The 15,796-nt window shown below is 43.2% G+C and overlaps 1 protein-coding gene across 2 annotated transcripts in view; it reads left to right on the forward strand.

Moving 5' to 3' along the window:
- Positions 1 to 1,467: 1,467 nt before the first annotated feature.
- Positions 1,468 to 15,796, forward strand: part of VSNL1 (visinin like 1) — an 85,278-nt gene continuing 70,949 nt past the window's right edge. The window contains exon 1 of one of the 2 annotated variants that reach the window (XM_059842921.1): positions 1,468 to 1,567. The gene's annotated coding sequence lies outside the window, so the exon portion shown is untranslated. Of the gene's footprint in view, positions 1,568 to 5,447; positions 5,465 to 15,796 lie in introns of those variants that run through there. The other variant, XM_059842922.1, reaches the window with a different exon arrangement.

Raw genomic sequence — 15,796 nt, forward strand, 5'->3', positions numbered from 1 at the left:
CCTACACAAAAAAAAAATTCTGGGAGCAAAATTGGTGACTTTCGCCAATCACAAAAAGACAACCTAAGAATTCAATTGTCTACATTAGCATACTGAAAATACTGTCATTTCTGGGACATTTGTACACATCAGCTTGTGTTATAATTTAATTTTTCGGGCATTTCAAAGGTAAATGAAAAATTATTTCCATCTATCACTTACTACACAATCTTCATGCTTTTGTCTTTCTGAAATAATAGGAGATAGTTAAAAACAGGCAAGGCGTAATTCACTCTTTTTTATAAATGTCATTATTTTGCCTCCCTTTCACCTCCTTGCCGTATCCATCTGCTTTCTGCAGTGTTGTGGTTAGGACATGCTAAATATGCTTAATTTATGTAAACAGTCAGTGACAGAGCTTGTCATGCATGAAAGTAAACACTGATGTATGTCTCTGCCTTAGAAAGGACCTACAGTTAGCTACACGCTGTGCAGCGTCTTGTGAAGGTGCCCTGATAGTTTACTCCTACCACCAAAGCTACTGCTACGGTGACAGCGACAAAAGCGAGGGCAAGGCAGCCTCAGTCGGGCTTTATATTGAAGAGCCTGACCAGCTGAATTTCACATTTCAGGGGATGGATGATGTTTTAAAGCTAAGCTATGTAACACCAACTTCCATGATAGTTTAAGAAGCTTGTGGACAAGAGCCAAGGTGTAAGCGTGGCTTGCAACGGAAGATGACGCCTACACACACGTGTGACAACTACAGGCGGCTCGGGGCACCGACAGCGCTGCCCTCCCCTTACCCACCATGGGAACCAGACGGAGATCGGCCTCTTCTCGCAGGCAACTGCCTGTACGAGGACACAGCGTTGGGCTGTGCCAGGGGATGTTTAAGTTGGACATTACAAAGAAAATCTTCACAGAAAGGGTGATTAGATAGCAGAATGGACTGCCCAGAGAGGTGGTGGAGTCACCATCCCTGGAGGTGTTAAAAGACTGGACGTGCCACTCGGTGCCACGGTCTGGTTGACAAGGTGATGTTTGGTCACAGGTCGGACCCGGTGATCTAATTGATGCTGTGATTCTGCGATCACCCCGCGCCACCCGCGCACACGGCGCTGTCCCCGCACGCCGGGCGCAGCGCGGTTCCACGCGTGGAGCGAAAGAGCCGCCCAGCGAAGCGCAGCCCGCCGGGCAAGGCACGGACGACGTCGGGCACAGGGAGCCTGCGCTCGGCCGTGAGTGACTCCGAGGCCACGGGGCCGAGCCGGTCGCCGTGCCGGGCCGTGCCCCCTGCCCGCGCCCCCCGGCCCCGCCCGCCCCGGGGCTTCCCCCGCTCCCGCCCGCGCCGCCCGGCCCCGCGCGCATGCTCGGAGCGCCGGGCGGCGCGCGGGGCGGCGGTCCTGCAGTGCGGGGCGGCGGCGGGCGGCGCGCGGGGCGGAGCGGGGGCGCGCACAGGAGCTGCGGCGCGAGCGGCGGCGGGCGCGCACCGAGGCGGCGCCGCGTGTCCCTCCGGCCCCAGCAGCGCGCGGGACCCCGGGCCCTGCGCCCTCCTCCGCACCGCGGACAGACCCCCCCGCCCGCAGTAAGTGCGGGGAGGGCCCGCAGGGGGAAAGGGGGGGGATCCGGGCTCCGCACCCGCGCGGTACGGGCGAGAACCGGCTGCCGGGCTGCCCCGCGCGGGGCTTTTCCTCCCGGGAAGGCGGCGGGATGGAGGCGCGGCGGGGCTGAGTGGGGGCTGCGCGGCCTCGGCGCTGCTCGGCGGTCGGAGATCATCCTCACCGGGAAAGTTGGTGTGCGCGGTCGGTGTGCGGGAGTTGTTCCGCTGGCGAGATGGAGGGAAATCGTACCCGCGGCGATTTGCCGTTAACTGGGGAGAGATGGGACCGAATCCCCCACCGATCCGGATATGAGCACCGACAGCATCCAAAGGAAGAGCTGAGCTGTCGCGTAACAATTTGCGCTTGGAAGCGCTTTGGTGGAAGAGGGAGTCTGGCGCTCGTGTTCGTTTGAAAAGGGATAGCGAAAAGGGCGTGATTTTTTTCCAGTAGGGAAAGGAGAAAAAAAAAAAAAAAAAAGAAGGGAGAAAAGACCGTGCGAAACCAAGCGCCAGAGCAGCCCTCACAAGGTCATCACACCACGAGGGAGGCAAAAGTGCTCCCGATCCATGCGATCGCTGTATAGCTTTTCATACTGCGTGTAAGGGATGTTTTTATTTTATCATTTAATTTATTTAATAGGCGAGGTGTCTGCAGGTGGTAGCGGGGTAGGTGCGGTGTGGAGGTGCCGCTCCTGCTATTTACTAGGGCATCAATCGGAGTGAAGATGGAGGTGGGAGGAGATAACAAAAGCTGGTGTGCGATCCTGGGCATCTCCCACACGAAGGCGTGAGAAGGAGGAGGGAAAGGAGACGGCAGGAGAGAATTTCATTTCCAAAGATCAAAACAAAAGGTGGAGCAGGTTGAGGCAGATCGTGAGCAGCCGGGGCGGAAAGCGAGGGAGGCGATTTCCGCGCTGACCCGAGCGGAGCGGAGTGCGGGGGCTCTGCGGGGGCCGGGATGTGCGCGGCTGCGGAGGGAGGGAGCGAGCGCGGGTGGGGGCTCCCCGACCGGTGCAACTTTGCGCGGCAGCATCGCTTGGAAATAAGCTGCTCCCACCGGGAGAGACGTGCTGCTTGTGTGGGGCGAGTGGAGGAACGCCTGCCGGTACCCCGAGGGCTTCTTCGCCCTCCTCCTCCATCCCCCGCCGGGAAGGAGCGGGTCCTAGCCGCGGGGTGCGGGGGGAGCGCGGTGCTCAGCGCTGCGGCGGGGACGCTTCCCCGGCGCCCGTGGTGTCGCGCCGGGACACGGGGGCTCAGCGCCGTGCGGGGCGCTGCCAGAAAGGACCTCAGCTCTGCTACCCTCCCGCACAGCTCGGTCCCCGGGCACCGCGAGCTCCTCGGTCCCCGCCACTCGTTGCCCTCTGCAGCGCTGCCCGTGCCGCCGGCTCCCTCGGTGCGAGGCTTTTTCCCGCCCGCCCAGAGGTGTCCCCACCCCCCGGAGTCCGCCGCTCTCCCCACTGCCCCCGCAAGAGAACGCCTCCCTCCTCCCACCCGGGCCAGGCGGTCCCCTTCCTGCATGAAGCCCCTTGCAAGGTTCCCTTCGCCCCAACTTCGCATCCCGTCCCCAGTGCCAGAGCTTTCCCCTTTCCTCTGCTAGGTGTTCCCCTGGCACCTCCCTGGCTTGCCCCATCCCGGGCTGGCTGCTCCGGCCTCCGGCGTGCGGAGAAACCGTCGGGGATTGGGAGGGAAAGGCGAAGGGGAAGGGGGGAGGGGGGTCGGTGTTACGCAACTGCAGACCCTCCGCTTTCCCGGCCCTGGAGGAGCCTGTTCAGAGGCTTTTGGGAGGTGGGACGGGGCTTTCCGCCTTCCTCGGGCGAAGGGCAGCTGGAGGCGGAGCGGGCGGAGCTCCCGCTGCCGCACAGGTACCGCGCTCCCGAATCCCGCACGACCCGGAGCGGTGCAGCAGGGCGGGGAGGGGGTTTACCTGCACCGCCAGGCTTTTCGGCTGACAAGCAAACGTGCAGATGAAAACACCTGCCCTTTTCATTAAAATTGAAGGGTGATTGCTTGGGCATTAAACCCATAGCCAATTATCAAAAGGCCAAACACATGAATAAATTCCGTGGTCTTGTACAGAAGATGTTAATGTAACAGATGGGTTTAAGCAATACAGATACTTCTCCTGGAAAGATATTTTTAGCAATGTTTTGTTACTGGTGTGCCTTTGGATAGACATTCTCTTCCTTCACATATTGGAAAGTTCAGATTCAGAGGTATCACTTATCTCTTTATGAAGAATAAAAAGATGGACATGTTTTATAACCAGAATATGATATGCAACAGATTAATCTCACAGCAAAATTAGAGTATGTGGAAGCTCAGTCTCTGTAGAATACATAATCGCTGTCCCTTTCAGAATGCGTACTTCCTTGTAGTTGTTTCTGTCACACATTTTCACAGTCATTAGTTTTCACTACTACCCTATTACTTGACAGAATGCCTTTCCTTTTTAAAGAAGAGAGTTCATTTAAGAACATCAGTTTGCTTGAAAGATCTTCTAGTACAATGTTCATGCAGCACAATCTATTTCAGGTTTATGGACTGCGATCAATTCTAATTAAAACTTTAATTATGTTTTTGTCCATTCAAACAAAGCATGAAGTAGTCTGGGCTGATGTTGCTGTCAAGGAAAAGTAAGGAAACATGTTCTTCATCTTGGTTATGTGTTATTCCTGCCTCTTAATTAAGGACTGAATCCTTAATCTTGTTATTTATCCACAACTTTTTATGACATAGAGCTGCAGTATTTAACCAGTTTTCGGGGTTGCCATGTCTTCTTGACTGATACAAAGGTATACCTGCACAACACTGATTTTTCAGTGTGCTCCTTGTTCTGGAACATGCAGCTATTGCCAGCAGATCAGTTGTGTCATCAAGCGGCATCTACTCCGGAGTATCACAGCGTTATGTAACTCACAACACAGAGCAAATGCCAGAGATGTCTCTGCTGCTCCCGTGGTGCGGTTCCCTGTGTGCCTTCCCCTGCTGTATTGTACCAGAACATTCAGAGCTAATACCACCCCACAACACCAGCTAAAGGGAATCTCTGCTCTGACTGGAATGATGAGCCCATGTCTAACTGGGATGTGATGGGGCAGGCTAGAGCAGCAGGGGAAATGAGGCTGTGCAGGATGGAAGCGGTGCAATGCCGCTGGCTTTGGTGCTGTTTGGAAGAGGCGCCACGTGTCCCAGGCTGCGACATCCCACTGACTGCAGGGTGTCTGGGGTCTGGGGGGATCCCGACGTTCCTTCCAGCAGGGTCCTCCTAGAGAGCTGCAGCACCAGTGTGCTGCTACGGGCCTCTTGGCTTTTCTTTCTGTCTATACACTCAGTATAGCTGCAGGATCTAAATACAGGTTCCCTTAACAAACACATGAACGTGGTGAACTTTGTTGTGGGTGATTCCGTAATTGTTTACATTTCAAGCTGTTGTCCTGGTTCTGTTTTTCAGTTTTGGAATTGAAATGTTATGTCTGTCTGCGCAATGGATTCTGAAGCTTTTTTGTATTGTATCTGTGCCTCACTCCCATTTTAGGTATTCAGTTCTGTCAACCTTTTCAGATGCCCATAGATTTCCAGAATTTTATGTCACTTGGCCAAAAACTGCTGGCTCATCCTCTAATTGTGAATCAAACAGCAATGTACACTAATTGAAGATAGAGTTAGAAAATTTAAAGCATGGTAGACAGATCTGGTTTTAAAGTCCTAGGCATTGAAACACGGAGCACTTATCCTGAGCAGCTGTGCTCCTCATCTGTGATGCTAAACATTGTCAGCACTGATCTTCATCCTTTTGTTTTTAATAGGTATTTTTTTAGCAGTGTGCATTGGGGCTAAATACCCTTTGACATTTGAGTGGTCTCTAAAGAAGCTTGTTTCCAGGTGGGTTTGATTGCCCATGGATGCTTTGCTTTCTTTAATTTTGTCTTGCATTGACAGAGAAAAGCACTGTGTGATCCTCCTGCATTATTTGTCGTGCCTAATTTTGATTCAGACTACTCTATAATGAGCCTAGACCAATTAATCTGTCCCCATTTTCTTTTGGGTTACTGTTACCTGCATTTGCACACCTTTTGCCATTCTCTGCATGCTTGGGCTTTTTCTCCCTTCACAGTGTAATTTTGTTCCTTCTTTTTTGTGTGTGTTCATTGCATCTTTGGGTCGCTTTCCACCTGACCAGTTATTTTCTTTTCTGTTTATTTCTTTCTTGGGAAAGACCATGGTTAACGCTATAGCTTTTCTCCATGGCATTGCTGAAAGCTTTGTGTGGTACAGGAGTACAGCACCAACAGGGAAGGCTGTGAGCATTTGCTCTGCTGGAAGATGTGAGGATCCAGATGGGCTCCCATCACAGGGCGGCGCTTTCTTACCTCAGCTCCAACTACTTGTCTTTATTTATAGAGAGAGAATCTTATATTTTGACTTTCATGCTATTGGTCTGAGAGTAATAGCTATAAACTGGTAAGAGCTATAAACCTTTCCAAGGAAAATTAAACAGATGATAAAAAGGATATTTGTTCATGGAGTGCAAAATTTGAATAGTGCTACAAATTTTTATTGCTTTTTAAGTTATAAAGTGCTAAAATATATATGTATTTTTTATTTTTTTAACTATGTTGATGCTATCCACAGGGTCTCTGCTTTCAAGAGCTTTTCCACATTTGGATGTGAATGTGACTGAAAGGACAATAGTACACTTATAGGAAATTAAGGCAGACCATTAGAGATGGTCTCATAGATGAAAGTTAAAAAAAGCAAGTAGTTTCAAGGAGACAGTTGAAGGAGAAAAAGATAAAAGCCACTTGGCAGTCAAATTCACTGATTTGTTTATAAAAATATCAAGCTGTTTTCCTTTTTGATTATTCCCCTGAGGAAAGTAAGGAACAGAATATGTTTAGTAAAATAACTTGTAAAACCACAGCTAATTGAAATAAATTGTGCTCCTTGGGAGTGAAAGGAAAGCTGCATCTTATTTTGAACTGAGAATGATGTGTTCTGAAATTATGATATCAAGGACAAAGGAATACACATCACAGATATTTTTGAAGATTTTCTCCCTGAAACAAACCCTATAAATTCATATATATATGATCCCAAACTAAAAATTAGTGGAATGTATTATAACTTTCTCATTTTCACTGTTTTGAAAAATCAGGAGTTTGCTACATTCTTGAGTTTGTCAAGAACCTACAAGCTTTGAAATAATGAGAAATGATAATTTGAGAGTACCACGTGGGTCTTTTAAGATAATTATAATAAAATAATTTCTTAATAGAAAGAAAAAGAATTTTAAAATCACTTTACCATTACAAAGCCTTTTGAGGAAGATTATCTACATAATCTGTGGTAAAAAGTCTGAGTTGATGTGCAGGAAAAAAGATGTAATGGTGATTCCTATAGCTTTTACACTAATATAAATATGAGATACTAAACTTTTTGGTTGAAATGACCTTTAATCACTTTTGGCTTAAAGCAGATTTAATCTTAAATAATTGATGATTTCAGAGAAGCATCATGCAGCACTATTAAATAACAGGAAAAAAACATTTTACATATTTCTTGTTCACTAACTTAGACTTTCTCAAAGTTCATTTGTGAAAAGATCTAAAAACGGAGATCCATAATAATAAGACTTACAAGTGGTGTTGAAAAATTCTTTTTTGGGCATGTCAAGGTATTTTCATACCTTGAGTAGTTGGGCATAAAAAATAGTATATTTTGTTTTAACTCCTAATGAGTTGAATCAACCAATATAATATCAACTAGTGGGATTCCTCTGATTGCTCAGACTTTGTCCAAGTCAAACTGTATACTCAAAACAATTTGTGACAGTAATTTACAGAGTTTTTAGACTAATAAATATAAGGCTCTAAAACTTTTGATGGAAATTACTTTTATTAGTTTTAACATCTAGCTAAATAGAAAGTTTTCTGTTAGAGAAGAAAGCTCTTAGGTTCATAAATGTTTAAATCTACAAGGGAGATTAATGAACATTTTAACTGTGTCTAGCAGAGGACTTAGCATTTGACTCAGTGATGCCTTTACTCTCCTTTTACATACAAATTTAGTGGAGGGGGGAAAAAATCAATCTTGATTTAAAGACCATGGAGAATGGAAAATGTATCTCTGTTCTCGCTAAGCTTTTTTAGTAATTAGTTATCCTTAGTGTTAAAATGTAATAGTTCTGGACTTAATTATGAATTCTTGAACAATCAATCCGCAAAGCAGTTTAAAAAAAAAATTTAAATAGATCAGCTGTTGAGCCTGGTGTGTGTATAGTACCTATGACTTGATTTTAATATCTGAAAATTATTTCACAAAGGTAATATGTTACTGAAGTTTTATTTTTTAAATGAAAGTTTAGTGTTCCACTTTAGAGAAAACATTTTTACTCAAAAGTAGATATTAAGCCATTCACTGTAAGATGGAATCAAATACAGTGAGGAGACATGAGTATTATCCTTTTTGTGAACTGCATTTGAGAATATATGTGGTTTAATTAGACTTTATTCAGAATGGAGTAGTCTAAAATTAGAAACTTGTTTATAAAAGCTCTTACATTACAGCATATTTCTCTGTACTCTTATCTGCTATATTTAGAAATACAAAGTAACTGAAGACTCTTAGAGAATGAAATATGAGATATTAGTTAGTAGTTAGAATTAAAATGCTTTTGTTTTTAGTAGAAGCTGGTATAAGTAGAGGAAAAACTTATGATTTTCTAACATTAGTGAAAGTGAACATTTTAAAAAGTTCTTAGCACTGAAAATAAAATCAGCTTACATAATGGATAATGCTACAAAAAGTTATTTGTGCAGTTATTGTTAACGTCCAGCACATATCCAGTCAATTTCATTACAGTCAATGTTCTTTCATTACACCAGAATATATACAATTTTTTAAGCAGTCATTTTTCTTTTTAAAATATACATTTTTAAAACCATACAAATGAGTATTTGTGAATGTTCTTAAAATTCATGTTTTGAATGGCATTTCAAATGCCAGTTTGGAAGACTGATAGCCTGAAAAGTGGTTTTAGTTTGATGCATGAAACATCTGATGATACTGATGATTTTTGCAAACCAGACTGGCTTGTACAAAAGGACTGCATCTTCAAATGTCTAACAAAGTTTGATCTGTTTTTTTTTTTGTTGTTGTTGTTTTTGGTTTTGGTTTTTTTTTTGGGGGGGGGGATTTTGTTGTTGTTAGGGGATTATTGGCGTCCTTTTTTTAATCTGATTTGGATATGTCACATCAATCACATTGTAAGGTCGAACAATGCTCAACATAGAGCTCCAGGTGATTTGAAATCTGGTCCCTGCAATCCATGTGCAATGAGAAAATTTAAAAGAATAGCATGAAATCAGTATGTTACATGTTAAAATTTCATATCATACATTCTTAAATAAAGAGAGTCAGATAATCACAAACTGGTTTTTCCATATGCATAAATATTCTTGCCTCCTGTCAGTGAAATCCTAACAATACACCACTGTTATTTAAATGCCAAAGTGACTAACAGAACTAGCTTCTAAGATTCCTTTTGCTCCTCAGGTATGGTAAGAAGACCACAAAGTAGCCTTGATCATTCTTCATAAATAGGTTTTGTTTGCAAGAGCTGTCCCCACACTGGGTGAGTTCTTAGCTGCTTAGTTCAGTGGCTGTTGTTTAGTCATTTTAATTCCTGCTTGGGAGAATAGGACAGTTGGAAGGGGCTGTGATGTTTTTACATTTTTCTCACGTGTCTGCCACAAAGAGGTGCTACTGGAACACAGATCAGTAAGTAACACTTGTTTCTACGTGGTTTAAGAGGTGAACATTACTCAGTCAGGCTTCCCACTCTGTTATATGAGAATGTAATCCTGAAGTGTCAACAGGTACTAACTGCCTCATGTCTTATCTCATCCTTAGCTTTTACTGATCCCTTTTTTCCTCCCTCTCTGGCTCTGCTTCCTGTCTTTGGCTCTGCTCCCAAGTCTCCTGTTGCCTAAGAGCTTCCCTCTCCCTGGCAATACTGGCTGTGCGTGGGTAACCATGGTGGATGCCTCCTTCATCTTGCATTTTAGCTGTGGTTTTGTGTTTGTTTTTTAAACTGCGAGATTTATGAAACAAGGATCTGGCCTTTGCATATGTTCTGGAAAGTGCAGCTGTATGTACAATGCTATAAGGGTGAATACTTTTATTTAAATTCTAACAACATACAAGATATGTACAATGCCTAGAGCCTGTGCAGAAAGATGTACGGGGCGGAATGGAGTGACTTTGAGCCAATCCATGCCTGGTAGCAGGGACTGGGTTTGCCTCCTGCAGAGCTAATTAGGATACATTCATAGGTGTTCTGCTTCCCCCCGTGGGGCTGTTCACAGTGGCGAAGCCAGAGAGTGGAGAGCTGGCTGAGGCACACGCTGTTCTCCAGCCCTTGGGCTGTGGTGTAGATAGACCCTAGAATATGTCCTAAACAGCTGGGTTTGTATATAGATAGCTCTAGATATGTACAAGGTATCTGGTACTTTCAAAGATAAGCCTGTAAGAAGTCACAGTACAATGTAAACAGATGTTGAGTACAGCTGTTTTCTTTCTGTGTGTCTGTCTGCTTTTTCTGTTGAATCACTCTCTTCAGTGCCTTAACTCTTTATCACAGTGCAAGACCCAAGATGTTCTTGTAAATCTGCAGAGTAGAAACACAGCCTGTGTACTTTTTTTTTCTGGGATGTGGAATTTTGGGGTAAGAAAATTCAATAGAGACTGAAAATGTTACAGTAATTTATCATGACATTCTCTGTGGTTTTTTTTCCTGTGCTATAAATAGTTCTATTTTATGTACCTATCATCTAACGCCATTGTTGTCAATTTGCTTAACAAAACCTATCACTGCAAGTCCTTCAGTTACAAAGCAGTTTGCTTTCTTTAGATGAGAATGAGCTGGAGAACTGTTGGCTAGTTACTTCTATTGTTTGTGAGGTACATTATTTTAGATTATTACCTTCTTCAAATATTTGTAACCAACTGTAGATTTTTTTCATAATGTTCAACTATAAATAAATGAAAACAATGTAACAAAGATCTGAATTGTTGCTTGAGAAATCCATGGTGAATATAAAATACAAGACTAACCTTTATTTCAGTATCACGTGGTCCTATCATTACTTTGTGTTGCTTTTTAATGTTGGTGAATTAAAGCCAGTCAATTTTAAATAAAAAAATAACACTGCAACTTCATGTGCTTCAAATACATGAAAAATAACTGTCTGACTATGATCTGAGTTTTAGTGGGTGTCTTGCATTGCACAGTCAGCTGAGGAGGAGACGGATATTTTTTAAATTGCACTTTCCATATAAATTGCAAGGTCTTGCAGTATGTGACTCACTTCAGCTGCTAGCATCTCCCTGTTGCCAACAGGGGTATATTAGTGAAGACCAATAACAATATATCAGTGTCAGCTCATCTCCAGATAAAAGAAAGTTCATGAAATGTTCAAGGTTGTTCTGCTGTTGTATGTTACAGAGATAGCTGGAGATTGTAGTTCTTGTATTGCCCATCCATTTACTGTTGACAGTATTGATATATTCAGAAGGTCTTCAACATCTGAAGCTGTGTGAGACAACTAACACATTCCCCTATTTTTCCAACTCTGCATTTTGTTACTCTAACTTATGAGATTCTCAAGTCTATGAAGACCAACACAGCAGCTTGCAGCCATTTCAGTCTTGTACTTTTGTTTTCATTTGAAAATACCTCCAAGACGTTGGCAGAAATTAGCATTTTTGGTTTGTTCTGAACGGGGAAAGTTAGTGGTATCACTCTGGGCGCTTGACGAATGAGGTACTCTGGCATAAACATTGAGTCTGGGAGAAAGAAACAAACAAACTAAAAAGGTAGCAAATTCATACAAGTTACAAAAGCAAAGTCACCCTCTGATAACTGCTATGCTACTTTGCCATGCTTTAAAAATTCAAATTACAGTGAAAGTGAGTTTGATGTAGTTGTTTAGTGAGAAGTCTGTGCTGTCAGTGGGCAGTGGCATTAGCAGCACTATTGACAAATACTGACATCAGGAAATCTTTAGGAACTCATGAAAAGATGGCTTGATGGTCATTGTAAAAAATTACCATAGAGTTAAATGTGAAATGGAGATTTCTGGGTTAATTCCCTTCCTGAAGTAACTGGACCACAGTCCAAGGCCATACAAATGTAAGGACTCATTCTCTGAGCTGATGTGTCTCATCCCTACTAGAGAAAATCTGGATCAAGGAATGGATTTGAATACTGCAGAGTACATGCTAAACCACCAAAACTTGTCTGTGAGTGACTGGATTTAAACACATGGGGAAATCTGTTGCTTTGAACACACAGAGTTGACTGGAAATGTAGGTGTAAGTGTTCAGCAAGCTCTTAGCCTAAAGGAGATGAGACTCGGGGAAAAGGAGAAGGTGTGATCATGAATCATGTCAGAGATGTAGGCAGGATCAGATCTGTGAGGATTTCAGTGCTAGGGAGATTGATTTTAGATGAATCAAAAAGGAAGGAGGGAACAAGGAAAAGGAGTAGCATAACATTTGAAGATAGCAGAAGGCAAAGGTGTCAACATCTAGGAAACACTGAGTGGAGTCTCTCACCAAAAGGGTGATTAATATGAAAAGGACTAACAGATGCACTAGTTTTTGTGATTTTTTTTAGGTTGTGAGAAAACTCCACAGGGAAAATTTGAATCTGCAGGAAACATTGAATTTAATGATAAATCCATCTGATTCTTGCCACTCTCCTCTGAACTGCTCCCTCTGATGTAGTAACAGACAAGCTGCATCAGAACTGTGCCAGAGCAAAAGCATCTGAGTTAGGTGCTCAGGGAAGCTCCTACTGAGCTGCCAATGACCACGTGAGCTGTGATAACTTCTCTTATACTGTGTGTCAGATGGGTGATAGCTGTGTAGCTGTTGGAGAAAAGGAAGGAGAATTGAGATGGTTTTAAGTCACATACGAGTCCTAAAAATGACCACAGAAACACCCCCAGTGCAGGCTCTCTCTGACAGTGAGCTCTGTGTGGGTGCAGGGAAATTTGCTCATCCAAAGGCATTTGGGACGTGAAACTAAGTGGGGAGAAGGATTGGAAAATAAAATGTGAAGTATTTGCATAAGACTTTATATGTTCTCTCATCATATGATTCATTGATCTTATGACTGAACAGCTGTTCTTAAAAATTCTTCTTTTCTGAAGTAAAAACCTGTTTGGAGAGCTGATTTTGAAGAATTTATGTGACAAGTTGCTCATTGTTTTGCATTTGTATTTATGTGCCACGTATTTTTTCACTGCTGATGTCAGTTTTGAATGGCAACTACAGTAGTGGCAAATTTATAGAATTTAACATGATTTCATTCACTTAGTATTACGTGATGATGATGCAGAAGGCAGAAATGTACCTTGTCCAGGAGATTTAGAGAATGGATGGCAAAGCAGAGGATGGAATCCCAAACCCTTATTCTCAGAGAGCTGTAGTCCCTGTTAGGCATGTGCTTGACCACAGTGCTAAAACTGAGTTCCTGTCGTGGGGGGAGTTCAGTTAGCACTGATAAATTTAAAGAGTCTGTACAAAACCTCAAACATTTTCTAGTTGTTGCAAGTCAAGGTGGAAAAACATTTGGCAACTTGTGTAAATTTTTCAATTCTAAGTACTTCAGTGCCATCAGTAAAGGCCAATCTCTGCCTCAGAAGAGTTGTTCACACCGTTCTGCTATCACTCCCATATCGATGACTCTCTTCTGTCAGAGACAAGTAGAAGAGGATTTGCAGGGGGGTGACCTCATCTGGGATTTTAAAAGAATGAAGATGCAGGACTAGAAATTTGGATGAAAGCAGTGTCCCATTGGACTTCTGGTGTGACACTGGTGTCCCCCAGTCTGTCTGGGTTATGTCTGACTGCCCCAGCACCAGGTGATCTCCTGGAAGCAGGAGGGGGAACATGGCACCAGTTTGAGCTGAGCTCTCCCTGCAGCTAACCCAGTCTTTCCTGGCAAGGCTTTATGGCCTATTTTTTTGTGGTTTATCTCACCCAAATGAACCTTTTTTTCCTTTTCTGGCTAAAGAAGCATGACCAGTTTTTCTTATCTACCTTGCACATGACCACACAAATCCTGGGATACACACAAGACATTAGGTAAGGAGTTCTTTCCAAAAGTGAATATGGTTCTTTGCAGAGTAGAACCCTTTTTGGCAGGAGAACTGAATTGTATCAGATTTAAATCAGTGTGTAATCATGCCGTGGTGCAATGGGAGCAGTACAGAGCTGTGATCAGCCTGTGACCTGTTCCTGAGGCTTGTCTTTCCTCTTGGCTCTCTGAGGTATTTGGTAGGAAGCTAAACATTGCAGTTTACTAATATTGGCAAACCTTATAAATTGTTACAGGAACAAATGCTTGTGTGTAGCTGACGAGCTAAGGATTTACCAAACTTATTGAGTAATAATAGTAAGTAACAAGTAATTTAAAATAATAAATATTGTATAGCTTACATTTAAATCATTGGTACCAGCAGAAGTCTTCTTTTGGAATGTTTATGGAATGGAAACAAGCAGGTATTTACATGTCTCCCAGTTTCCTGTGCTTTTGCTGGTGAGATCTGTTGGGTGGTGTCATGATAATGATGATCCACTTGGACTAAATCTGATGAGGAGTGAACTGCAGAGCATGGACTGGGCTCTTTAAGTAGATAGACAGGAGGTGCACCTCTCTGTTATCTCTGGCTTTTAATTACATTGCATTAATTCTGTCATGATATTGCATTTGCATACAATTCTTATGTCAGTTTCAATTATTAGTTAAGCCATAATCCTTGACATTTTTTTCCTTTTTAGGCTTTTGCATAGAAAAATACAGGTGTCAACATGTTCACTGCACATGCATGCAATGTTGTCAAAAGTACAATGAAAAAATAAGGTCAGAGCAGTTTCTCATTTGCATTTGAGGTTGTCCTTTAGAAAGAAGCATGAGACTGACCCCTGTGCTCTGTACCATGCAGCTAAATGGTAAAGCTCTATAATGTACAGACAAATTCCATTTTAGACAGGCTTTGTATCTTTTCCCCTTGGACATTAACATTACCTGGAACTCAGTTTGACTGTGAATGAGGAGAAATGTGAGGATTTCTCAGTACAATGCAGAGAACAGGCATAACCAGTTGCATTCTGCTAATCCAAGGGTTGGGCCTGAGATTTGTCTCTGCAGTAAGCCTTGGCAGGAGTGGCTGTTATCCACTCTTCCTTGCTTCAGAGGGGCATGGGTGTGACAATGTAAAGCCTAATAACTGGTAAAAATAGTGTTTTTAAAAGTACTAGAGGAGAAGAAAATGAAAGGTATGTATTTTATGTGCAATGGTCCATAAGTTGTGTACTTCCTGTTTTTCCTTTGAAAAATCCCTTACTTCTTTGGCCAGCTGTGGTGATCATAACTTCCCATTTATTATTATGGCAAATTATTTTTAAAATGGAGTCATTTGAGCACCAGTCATGCTGGATATAAGCCAGTTCAACTCCATCAGGCTCCATCAAGTTTTTATTAAGTGCTGTCCAAGTCCACATTATGGAAGACAAAAGAAAAAGGTTTGTCATATTTAAGAGTTGTTTATACATTTTTTTTCAGCACATCAAGACTCAGGAGCTGATACAGAAAACTTTCCAGCTTAGGTGTGTATTCTAAAAGTAGAACTGCAAACCCTGGTTGTTTTTTAACAAACAAACTTGTTAAAAAGTTTTACTCTGCTCCTGTAGCAGACTATTCAATAGGATTTTTTATCACTCTAAATGAAATATTTAAATTTATGCTTCAGCTGTAGTGGGACTTTGCTTTGGCTGGAACAGCCCCACATCCCATGGCTAGCTGAAAGGGCTCAGTCACTTGATACTTCACTTATTTTTTCTGCCAGAAGTACTTTGACAGCACATGCCCTAATGTGTCACTGCAGTATAACTTGTTCCCAGGGGAATAGATGAACAAGCAGGGAGGAAATGATCAGCCTGCCTCTCTTCCTGGGCAGCTTGCATCGATTAGTAGGCAGGGTTGCTCCCTGCACTCTGGCATTCCTGCAAGTATTTTCCATATCAATCTTCCACTCAGCCAAAATCAAAATAAGCTGCAAGTAGTGGAAAAGCAGAATATGGCTGGTGGGAAGTGGCAAGAAGCTCTTCCTGTGGAGAGCAGATGAAGTAGCTTTTAAAAAGAGT

This window comes from Haemorhous mexicanus, chromosome 3 (assembly GCF_027477595.1).
Source record: "Haemorhous mexicanus isolate bHaeMex1 chromosome 3, bHaeMex1.pri, whole genome shotgun sequence".
NCBI classification, from domain to species: Eukaryota; Metazoa; Chordata; class Aves; order Passeriformes; family Fringillidae; genus Haemorhous; species Haemorhous mexicanus.